Genomic DNA, 10,730 nt, shown 5'->3' on the forward strand with positions numbered 1-10,730 from the left:
CGGTGTCTGACTGAACACCCTCTACCTTCTATAGCCTGGCCTAACGGTGTCTGACTGAACACCCTCTACCGTCTATAGCCTGGCCTAACGGTGTCTGACTGAACACCCTCTACCGTCTATAGCCTGGCCTAACGGTGTCTGACTGAACACCCTCTACCTTCTATAGCCTGGCCTAACGGTGTCTGACTGAACACCCTCTACCTTCTATAGCCTGGCCTAACGGTGTCTGACTGAACACCCTCTACCTTCTATAGCCTGGCCTAACGGTGTCTGACTGAACACCCTCTACCTTCTATAGCCTGGCCTAACGGTGTCTGACTGAACACCCTCTACCTTCTACAGCCTGGCCTAACGGTGTCTGACTGAACACCCTCTACCTTCTATAGCCTGGCCTAACGGTGTCTGACTGAACACCCTCTACCTTCTATAGCCTGGCCTAACGGTGTCTGACTGAACACCCTCTACCTTCTACAGCCTGGCCTAACGGTGTCTGACTGAACACCCTCTACCTTCTATAGCCTGGCCTAACGGTGTCTGACTGAACACCCTCTACCTTCTATAGCCTGGCCTAACGGTGTCTGACTGAACACCCTCTACCGTCTATAGCCTGGCCTAACGGTGTCTGACTGAACACCCTCTACCTTCTATAGCCTGGCCTAACGGTGTCTGACTGAACACCCTCTACCTTCTATAGCCTGGCCTAACGGTGTCTGACTGAACACCCTCTACCTTCTACAGCCTGGCCTAACGGTGTCTGACTGAACACCCTCTACCTTCTATAGCCTGGCCCTAACGGTGTCTGACTGAACACCCTCTACCTTCTATAGCCTGGCCTAACGGTGTCTGACTGAACACCCTCTACCTTCTATAGCCTGGCCTAACGGTGTCTGACTGAACACCCTCTACCTTCTATAGCCTGGCCTAACGGTGTCTGACTGAACACCCTCTACCTTCTATAGCCTGGCCTAACGGTGTCTGACTGAACACCCTCTACCGTCTTTAGCCTGGCCTAACGGTGTCTGACTGAACACCCTCTACCTTCTATAGCCTGGCCTAACGGTGTCTGACTGAACACCCTCTACCTTCTATAGCCTGGCCTAACGGTGTCTGACTGAACACCCTCTACCTTCTATAGCCTGGCCTAACGGTGTCTGACTGAACACCCTCTACCTTCTATAGCCTGGCCTAACGGTGTCTGACTGAACACCCTCTACCTTCTATAGCCTGGCCTAACGGTGTCTGACTGAACACCCTCTACCTTCTATAGCCTGGCCTAACGGTGTCTGACTGAACACCCTCTACCGTCTATAGCCTGGCCTAACGGTGTCTGACTGAACACCCTCTACCTTCTATAGCCTGGCCTAACGGTGTCTGACTGAACACCCTCTACCTTCTATAGCCTGGCCTAACGGTGTCTGACTGAACACCCTCTACCTTCTATAGCCTGGCCTAACGGTGTCTGACTGAACACCGCTGGTGTCCTACTGCTGACCCCCTGGACACTTGGGGAGAGGACAGTAGCAGCTACCGCCCACAACCATTAAACCTTCTCAATTAGAACAATTGAAGCATACGCAACAATATTCCACATAATACCTCTCCAATTTCCACACAACTAGACTAAAAAGACTGTCATCAACTGCCATCTTAATCAAATGCTGCCATCAAGCAGCTTTAGCGACTTTGCCGAAGTTTAACCGAGCAAAGGAACATATTACATTAAAACCCTGTAACACCCATTCATTTATACTTTAGTTAAGGATAATTTATGTATTGAGCGCAATTATAGCATCAGCAAATGGCTAGGTGTGCATCCCAAATGGCACCCTATTCCCTATGGGCCCTGGTCAAAAGTAGTGCACTATGAAGGGAATAGGGTGTAATTTGGGATGCAGCTAAGGTATGATCTGAATAAAAGGTGGTATACCGCTAGTGGGGGTATTCAGTTGGGGAGTATTAACCAGGCTTGACTCTCTAAACCCACAACTAATTAAATGTGGCCAAATCCCCCAAGTCATCAGTTGTGCTGTAAAAGTGAGCTTTGATTACATTCACGCTGCAGGCCAAGGAGAAAACAACCATGTGCATAGGAAGTAGGGAACAGTTCCTGCACGAGAAGCCGGGGAGAGTGGGGGTGTATGGGGTAAATTACCAAAGCTATTGGGAGGGGTGTGTCTATGTCCGTGTGTGTGTGAGCACGCATGTGTGTGTGTGTGTGTGTGTGTGCATGGATTCGTGAGTGTGTGTATGCATGTGATGGTATGGTGTGTGTGTGTGTATGGGGTGGAAGGGGAAGGTCTGTCATTCATTAGCCAACTCTTTTGACACTGTGCAGTAAAAACATCCATAGCGTCATAGGTAATTGGCTTGTTTTTACAGGAAATATGGCCCTGACACTCACTTTCTCTTTCACATTCCCTCTCACAGGAACACGCACACACACTTTCACTCTCTCCCCCTCTGTGACCCTAAAGCAAAGGGCAGTGAGCAGCCATCCTCGGCTATCTCTGACAGTCACTCAAACCCAGCCACCATAAATGGTAAAAAAACCTGCATTATCTATCTACAGCTACATTAATACTAGCCAGGCCTGAGATTATTTACACAGCCAACTCAGAGCCTGAACAGAAGCTATCTATTCATATTCGGCTTGGAACGCCCTGTCTATTCAGCATTCAGGCCCCACAGGCTTTTCAACCAAACAAACCCTCTAATTTGATGAAGTATATATTTAATGTCATTCTGAAATCTTAGTTTCTCTCCTCTTACTCTTTTCTGTGCTCGGCTGCTTCCATCAGAGCGGTTATGAATCAAACATTACTTTCGCCAGAAGTTCTGCAGCACAGGATTTAATTGTGTGATTTTTCATACAGCACTTTAATTATGAAATGTTGAAGTTTCAGCCTGAAACTTAGAGTGGATGATTTTTTACACACGGTTAAGTTTAATTGGGGCAGAGCTGAGAGTCCACTCTGGAAAAAAAGGGGCTATCTAGAACCTAAAATGGTTATTTGGCTGTCCCCAACACTTTGAAGAACCATTTTTGGTTCCAGGTAGAACCTTTTTGGTTTGAGGTAGAACCCTTTTGGGTTCCATCTAGAACCCTTTCCACAAAGGTTTTTACATGGAACCCAAACAGGGTTGTACCTGGAATTAAAAAGTGTTGACCTATGGGGACAGCCGAAGAATCCCTTTGGAACCATTTTTTCTAAGAGTGTATAGATAGAAGATGGAGAGAGAGAGAGAGAGAGTCATGTTCTGGACTGGAATATATTAAGAGCAATTGAACTTTGACACTCAGGTTGTGAACATGAATTCACAGTTATAAGTCTATGTTATTATACTTATCTATTGGTTTAGGATTTGTGCTAGATCCTCTATGGCAGACTCAATAAAACACATGTTATGTCAAGTGTAATAGGCTGATATTGTCATGTGAGACGGTGCAGCTGTACTTGTGATTGTTGCAGCATTGCCCTGTGATGTGAGTGGTGGCACTCCTGTGAGAGTCTTACACCAGGAATACAGGAAGTCTCCCCTGCGGCTAACATGATTCTGACACACTTTCACCAACCACACACCCAGAGTGCTGTGCCCACTCCTGCCAACTACAGAAGAGCCAGGCTGTGCCAACCCACAACACATACCAATATACTCTAAACGCACCCGCGCACACACATGCATACACACATAAACTCAGCAAAAAAAGAAACGTCCCTTTTCAGGACCCTGTCTTTCAATGATAATTTGTAAAAATCTAAATAACTTCACAGATCTTCAATGTAAAGGGTTTAACCACTGTTTCCCATGCTTGTTCAATGAACCATAAACAATTAATGAACATGCACCTGTGAAAGGGTCGTTAAGACACTAACAGCTTACAGACGGTAGGCAATTAAGGTCACAGTTATGAAAACTTAGGACACTAAAGAGGCCTTTCTACTGACTCTGAAAAACACCAAAAGAAAGATGCCCAAGGTCCCTGCTCATCTGCATGAACGTGCCTTAGGCATGCTGCAAGGAGGCATGAGGACTGCAGATGTGGCCAGGGCAATAAATTGCGTTTATCATCGAAGGAATGAGCGTTACACCGAGGCCTGTACTTTGGAACGGTAGCGATTTGGAGGTGGAGGGTCCGTCATGGTCTGGGGCGGTGTGTCACAGCATCATCGGACTGAGCTTGTAGTCATTGCAGGCAATCTCAACGCTGTGCGTTACAGGGAAGACATCCTCCTCCCTCATGTGGTACCCTTCCTGCAGGCTCATTCTGGCATGACCCTCCAGCATGACAATGCCACCAGCCATACTGCTCATTCTGTGCGTGATTTCCTACAAGACAGGAATGTCAGTGTTCTGCTATGGACAGCGAAGAGCCCAGATCTCAATCCCATTGAGCACGTCTGGGACCTGTTGGATCGGAGGGTGAGGGCTAGGGCCATTCCCCCCAGAAATGTCCGGGAACTTGCAGGTGCCATGGTGGAAGAGAGGGGTAACATCTCACAGCAAGAACTGGTAAATCTGGTGCAGTCCATGAGGAGGAAATGCACTGCAGTACTCAATGCAGCTGGTGGCCACACCAGATACTGGCTGTTACTTTTAATTTTGACACCCCCTTTGTTCAGGGACATATTGTTCCATTTCTGTTAGTAACATGTCTGTGGAACTTGTTCAGTTTATGTCTAAGATGTTGAATCTTATTATGTTCATACAAATATTTACACATGTTAAGTTTGATGAAAATAAATTGAGTTGACAGCGAGAGGACGTTTCATTTTTTGCTGAGTTTATATATACACACAGCACTTGGCACAAACGCACCCTGTGCCAGTCTCTTCCTAAAAAATGTCCTCCTAATCAACGCATTCCTATCAGGAACTGTGTGAGTGAACTTTCCATACTGAGAAATGAGCTGTCAAGGCAACTAAAGAAAACACTGCAGGTGAGATTGTTTGTTAGTACAAGCAAAACCAGAGCGTGAAACGGAGATACAAGGAAATGTTTGCCAGGTAAAATCACACAGACGGACAGGGATGGAAAATGGACACTGTGTTTACCTGTGTTCCCAATTACTCTCGAGGGTTATAACAAAGAAATGTGTAGGGCGTCAAAACATCTACTTACAAATACATTATTAATATTCTCTGCTTACCAATGGGCACTATAGCTGTAGTAAACACCCAGAAAACCAAGACAAAGGCAGAAATAGGATCAATAGATTTCATTGTAACAACTTAGACCACTTCTATTGACCAAGATATCACTCTCTAGCACAGTAGCCAATCTCTATTTTTCTCTTTATAAGTAACATTAACTCCACTTTCAGGTTAATTTTATTTGAGCGGTGAAGTGTGGTTTATCCAGCAGAAATAGGATCAATGTCTGTCAGCGTAACAGAGTCAATCGTTGCTATTGATCTTTTCCAAAATACTAGCAAAAACAGTAGTGAATTTGTAGTATTCTGTAATTTACTGGTTCTAGGTTAACATTTTACATATTTAGCAGGCGCTCTTATCCAGAGTGACTTTTAATGCATTCATCTTAAGATAGCTAGGTGAGACAACCACATATCACAGTCGTAGGAAGTACATTTTTCCTCATAAAGAAGTTTTCAGCAAATAACTGTATCAACTTGCACCAGTGTACACCACACAGAGAGTACCGAGATCCTTTACGATTTAGAGGACGATTTTAATGGCCAATGTACTGATCGGTGAAGCAGGGAACAAGACAGGAACTGGGGTAAAGGTAGCCATTAGCCAATCCTTGGTGGTGTAAAAGTGTACTGTAGTGAATTTGCAGTATTCTGTCAATTACTGGTTCTAAGTTAACAGTAGTGAATTTGTAGTAGCCTACTAGTCCTAAGTTAACAACAGTAGTGAATTTGTAGTATTCTACTGGTTCTAGGTTATACAACAGTAGTGAATTTGTAGTATTCTACTGGTTCTAGGTTAACAACAGTAGTGAATTTGTAGTATTCTACTGGTTCTAGGTTATTAACAACAGTAGTGAATTTGTAGTATTCTACTGGTTCTAGGTTAACAACAGTAGTGAATTTGTAGTATTCTACTGGTTCTAGGTTAACAACAGTAGTGAATTTGTAGTATTCTACTGGTTCTAGGTTAACAACAGTAGTGAATTTGTAGTATTCTACTGGTTCTAGGTTAACAACAGTAGTGAATTTGTAGTATTCTACTGGTTCTAAGTTAACAACAGTAGTGAATTTGTAGTATTCTACTGGTTCTAGGTTAACAACAGTAGTGAATTTGTAGTATTCTACTGGTTCTAGGTTAACAACAGTAGTGAATTTGTAGTATTCTACTGGTTCTAGGTTAACAACAGTAGTGAATTTGTAGTATTCTACTGGTTCTAGGTTAACAACAGTAGTGAATTTGTAGTATTCTACTGGTTCTAGGTTAACAACAGTAGTGAATTTGTAGCATTCTACTGGTTCTAGGTTAACAACAGTAGTGAATTTGTAGTATTCTACTGGTTCTAGGTTAACAACAGTAGTGAATTTGTAGTATTCTACTGGTTCTAGGTTAACAACAGTGGTGAATTTCTAGTATTCTGTCATACACTGGTTCTAGGTTAACAAGAGTAGTGAACCTCTTAACTACATAGTCCACTGTGACTTTAAACATGATGTGATAAACTCTGATCTCCCAGTGGTCAGTAGAAAGGGCAGAGGATACCGGAAGTGTTGGGGGTCATTGGGAAGCAGCTGGTCATGTTTTGACCTCTAATGTCTCTGGGGCTAATGAAACAGAAAGAGAGACGTCTATAAACAGGAGAGGAGGTGTGTGTGTGTGTGTGAGAGAGACAGCTGTCAGAAAAACAGATCTGAGCGCCCTCAGTGATGTCAGACAAGGCCCAAGGGTGCTGGAGAGGAGCACCATCAGTGAACCTGCTTAACACATCACTCAGCAAAGAGAAGGAGTGTGTGATGCAGAGAGGTGTGTGTGTGTGTGTGTGTATGGAGAGAGGTGTGTGATGGAGAGAGGTGTGTGTGTGTGTGTGTGTGTGTGTGTGATGGAGAGAGGGGTGTGTGTGTGTGATGGAGAAAGGTGTGTGTGTGTGTGTGTGTGTGTGTGTGTGTGTATGGAGAAAGGTGTGTGTGTGTGTGTGTGTGTGTGTGATGAAGAAAGGTGTGTGTGTGTGATGGAGAAAGGTGTGTGTGTGTGATGGAGAAAGGTGTGTGTGTGTGTGTGTGTGATGGAGAAAGGTGTGTGTGTGTGTGTGTGATGGAGAAAGGTGTGTGTGTGTGTGTGTGATGGAGAAAGGTGTGTGATGGAGAAAGGTGTGTGTGTGTGTGTGATGGAGAAAGGTGTGTGTGTGATGGAGAAAGGTGTGTGTGTGTGTGATGGAGAAAGGTGTGTGTGTGTGTGTGATGGAGAAAGGTGTGTGTGTGTGTGATGGAGAAAGGTGTGTGTGTGTGTGATGGAGAAAGGTGTGTGTGTGTGTGATGGAGAAAGGTGTGTGTGTGTGATGGAGAAAGGTGTGTGTGTGTGTGTGATGGAGAAAGGTGTGTGTGTGTGTGTGTGATGGAGAAAGGTGTGTGTGTGTGTGTGATGGAGAAAGGTGTGTGTGTGTGTGTGATAGAGAAAGGTGTGTGTGTGTGTGTGATGGAGAAAGGTGTGTGTGTGTGATGGAGAAAGGTGTGTGTGTGTGTGTGATATGGAGAAAGGTGTGTGTGTGTGATGGAGAAAGGTGTGTGTGTGTGATGGAGAAAGGTGTGTGAGTGTGATGGAGAAAGGTGTGTGTGTGTGTGTGTGTGTGAGATGGAGAAAGGTGTGTGTGTGTGTGATGGAGAAAGGTGTGTGTGTGTGTGTGTGTGTGATATGGAGAAAGGTGTGTGTGTGTGATGGAGAAAGGTGTGTGTGTGTGTGATGGAGAGAGGTGTGTGTGTGTGTGTGATATGGAGAAAGGTGTGTGTGTGTGATGGAGAAAGGTGTGTGTGTGTGATGGAGAGAGGTGTGTGTGTGTGATGGAGAAAGGTGTGTGTGTGTGATGGAGAGAGGTGTGTGTGAGAAAAAGAAGCATTGAGAGGAAAAGAGATGAAACAGGAAACAGGAGAGAGCGAGAGAGACGGGGAGGTGGAAAATGTATGATTAGCCGACAGTTCATTGAAGTACAGGAATGCACTTTTAACACAGGACATGTGCCATTTTAAAAGACCGTTTAGAAAGCTGTTAGGCTAAATGCATCCATTTGAGACCCCTAGAAATGACCTAGAAACAACAACATCATCTCTGTTGGATGTCAGATGTGTGTCTGTTATCACACAGTCCAGCAGTAGAGACAGGGTTCATACAGCAGACCTCCACTATAAATGGACATTGACAGGCTACAGTGGAGTCACGTAGCAAAGTCCGTTTTTTTCTTCAACTGAACTGTCTGGAAATGAACTACAGTAAAGAGTGATTATATGAAATAACTAGACAGTAGTTTCCCCTTACTATATTATGTGACCTGTCCAGGTATAACTCTGGGACTTAGTTAGTCTATAGCCCATACAATACAATACCTTCCAGTACTACTATACGAGAATTTAGCGACTGGTTTGAACCAGACTTCCATATGTTCCAATTCTCCCCCTCTGTACCTGTGATGGTGCGGCTCAGTGAGTCAGAACCGTGGCCACGCTCAGTAAAAGTACAGTCCATGTCCAGAGGAAGGAGGGGTGGGTAGAGATCAGAGAGAGGAGTTTTGATAGTGGGTATGAAAGGTTAACATGTTGAATTGATTGAACAGATATGTCAGACTGCTGCAGTGCAGTATGAAAGAGGCATACTAAACATATATGTGGTGTTTGGAGATGAGAAACTTTGGGAACTAAAGGCAGAATACAATCAAACCCACCCATACTGAGGAAATCCACATCAACTTTAATTGTAAATGTGTTTTTTGAGTTCCCCAGTAAACACATCCTGATTAATTGCAGTGCTTAAAATGTCCTTTTTAATGGTGTAATGCAGCAATTTGTCCACATTCACTCAATGCCTTGACTGCTCTGATGCTGGCAGACAGACAAAAACAGAGAGAGAAAGAGTGACAGAGAGACAGACAGAGGGAGCGAGAAAGAGAGACACACAGAGAGCGAGAGATATACAGACAGAGAGACGGAGACAGAGCGAGACAGACAGACAGAGAGAGAGAGACAGAGAGAGACAGAGACACACAGAGAGCGAGAGATAGACAGAGACAGAGACAGAGCGAGACAGACAGAACGAGAGCGAGAGACAGAGAGAGATGGAGAGAGAGCGAGACAGACAGAGAGAGAGGGAGACGGAGAGGGAGACGGAGAGAGAGACAGAGAGAAAGACATCACTAATTTGAACACTGGCCTCGATTTATGTGTTATTAAATATCAAAACCCTCTCCATGTTTCATAAGCTGAGTGGAATGTGGTTACCGGTCTCATCTCTCCCATTGGCCCATCAGGCAGGGACAGGCAGGGACAGGTCTACTGTTTCCCCTCAGCAGGTCAGCAGGTCTCTGTGCATCGTGTGACACTCTACAGAAGAACTGAGTAGTCTTGAGGAGTGAAGAGGTGAAGACTTGTCTTTTAAACGTACAATTGTATGTGCCCACACACACACACACACACACACACACACACACACACACACACGTGCACAAACACACACGTACTGTAATGTCACACACTAATTCCCATCGCTCTGCCATACGCAAACACATACAAACATGCATGCGTGTACACACACACACACACACACACACGTCTGTGCATGCATACACAAGAGTATTCGCATGCACAAACATGCACACACGTACTGTAATGTTACACACTAATTCCCATCCATCTGCCATACGCAAACACACACAAACATGCATGCGCGTACGCACACACACACACACACACAACACATCCTCCCTCCCACCACACCTTCAATCTATGGGTAAACAGATCTAGCTCATCAGAGCTTGACTAGGGTGAAAAAGTGCAGACAGCCTTCCATATGTTTCGGGAGGAAGTATTTCATGCGGCACACATGGGGTTTTCACTACCGCCAGCTCCATATTGCTATCTAACCTCTGACCTCGCAATCACCTGCCCATCCCACCCATAACGGCCCTCAGGGCACTTCAAAATGTTACACTCCATTATCCTGCCTTTGAAATGTGGCTTTGGTCTAATCTAATTTAATATGCAGATCTCCGTCAGAGACCACAGACAATGATCCTTTGAACGGTTGGAGCATCTCACAGCCTCTCTCCAAGAGGTAAACACAGAGCTGTTAATATAAAGAGCCCAAACAGACAGTTGTGCAGCAGTGGACTCTTCTCTTCAGGGAGATAACTCCTGGGAAATGAGAGGTGGAGAATGGGCTGCTATTAACAACCAAAGCAGGAGGGGGAGAGAGGGGAGGGACATAAGAATAACCTGGAGGCAGAGAGAGGGAAGAGAGGGAGGGTAGAGGAAAGCGAGAGACAGAGACAGAGAAGGAGAGAGAAAGAGCGAGAGAGAGAGGGTGAATGCAAGCATTTCACAAGACAAGGCAGTAATCCCAACTTTTGCCAGGACCCTAAAGGACGTCACCCGCAACCGTAGCCCCAGCACCTCATACAGGAGCAACAGAGCGAAGGACACCCCGCCCAGACCAGCGAGTCACCCTCCCAGACCTGTAAGACCCCCTTCTGAAGGACCTACACCGAGAGAACCCATGCCAAGAGGACCTACACCCGGACCACAGCATCACCAGCCCCAC

This window comes from Salmo salar, chromosome ssa17 (genome assembly GCF_905237065.1).
Source record: "Salmo salar chromosome ssa17, Ssal_v3.1, whole genome shotgun sequence".
Lineage (NCBI taxonomy): Eukaryota > Metazoa > Chordata > Actinopteri > Salmoniformes > Salmonidae > Salmo > Salmo salar.